The sequence below is a fragment of the Notothenia coriiceps genome, unplaced genomic scaffold (assembly GCF_000735185.1).
Source record: "Notothenia coriiceps isolate Sejong01 unplaced genomic scaffold, NC01 NC01_scaffold00000846, whole genome shotgun sequence".
In the NCBI taxonomy this organism is placed as follows: domain Eukaryota; kingdom Metazoa; phylum Chordata; class Actinopteri; order Perciformes; family Nototheniidae; genus Notothenia; species Notothenia coriiceps.
The window spans coordinates 1-1,569 of record NW_011333547.1 but is presented as its reverse complement, the minus strand read 5'-3'; the positions used below and the strand labels follow the sequence as shown (position 1 = coordinate 1,569).

Here is a 1,569-nt window from a genome sequence, read left to right as displayed (position 1 = left end):
AACACTTTTTTTTGTGTGAAACCGCTCAATGAACTACATCTCCCGTCCCGCACCACACACCAAGACGGCTGTCACGTTGGCACATTTCACTTCTTTCTTTCAGAATGAGGCGAAAAGTATTAAAAGAAGTGAAAATCATTACAAGTCTGGGAATGTTGAGAAATGTGCACACACAAAAGGGGAGTTAGTCGGTTCCGTAAGAGACAGCATGCGGGACCGGGATTCCGGGATTTGTTTATTTTTTAAGATTGACAAACATCATATGTGTAATTCGTGGCACAATTCAAACGGGATCGAAAGATAATGTTTCTCTCCCCATTGACTTCAATACATAATTTTTCCGAAATAAGGTCCCATCGGTAGATGGGCGGGACTTCACCTCTATTACTACTAATAAGTCCTGAGATAGGTAATGATGTTATCTATCTTGTTGCAAGAAAGCAAATCAGTTACATTTCCAAAATGTCAAACTCCTGCTTTAACAGAAGCTGCTTCCATGTGTTTGCCACAGGTCTTCTCCGCGTTGTTGAATGCAGAGGTGAAGATGGCCGCACATACTGTTTCTTATGTCACTGCTGCCGCATCAGAGCCAACGAGAATGACATAATTGATCACCTAACCAGAACTTCCCATCTCATCAACTACTTGGTATGTTTGTTGTGGAACAATGATTGAAATGAACAAGAGCATGAATACTACATCCAAAGGCTGTATAGAAAATGCTAAGTAAAACTTTTGTTTTGTGTAGATGGAAACTCATCCTGAGCAGGTTGAGGTTATTCTGGCAGATATTAATGACGACTATCAGCTTCTCGTATCACTGGCCATGGAGGTGGAGAAAGAAGAGGGCAGAGGGGAGATGAAGGTAATGTATATTTTCTTTTACTGTATTTACAGATTATCGTGCCTTGGGAATGCTAACCTATTTGTTCATTTATTTACGATAAAGGTTTAGAGTTCACTTGTACTCATTTTCCATCGAAATGTTTAAACATGTGATTTTTCCCAGGTGATCAAGACACCAGAATCACTCGGTATTCAACTGACTGGCAAAAGTTACCACTGGTGTAAGTACAGATGCACGCCCATCCTCTTTTTTATTTTTTGCCCTTAAACTATTCACCTCAGATTCATTTCTTTAAAACGTGTGGTGTTCTTCTAGTTTGAAAACTCAACTTCCTCCTGACTTTAAAAAAAGAAAAAAGAATGCATGCAGTAATCCCCATGAAACCAAGTTGACCCCAATCCTCAGTTCTTCATGAGATGAGATAAAAAGTAGAACCTTTCAGCCCTTGCGGAAGATAACCCTTAGTGAGCAGAGTGGAAACCAGCTGGAGCTTTACTTGAAGTTTATTAAAACTTGTACAAGGAAAACAGGGTGAGCCATATAAGTGAATACCTATCAATTCTGGAGCACAGCCTTTCCCTAGGGATATTAAAGAGCAACTTGCAGGTTAGACACACCAGTGAATAAATGTGTAGGAAAATGATGTATGCACTAGATTTTCAAAAAAATATACAGAAATCTACACTACAGTGACATCTGGCGTCGTTTTTGTAAGACATTTT

General features: G+C 39.5%; 1 long non-coding RNA gene across 1 annotated transcript; it reads left to right on the top strand.

Moving 5' to 3' along the window:
- The first annotated feature begins 494 nt into the window (after positions 1-494).
- On the top strand, positions 495-1,445 carry LOC104957613 (uncharacterized). Its single transcript, XR_799681.1, has 3 exons — positions 495-648; positions 749-865; positions 1,010-1,445. It is a non-coding gene; the product is annotated as an uncharacterized lncRNA (long non-coding RNA).
- Positions 1,446-1,569: the final 124 nt, after the last annotated feature.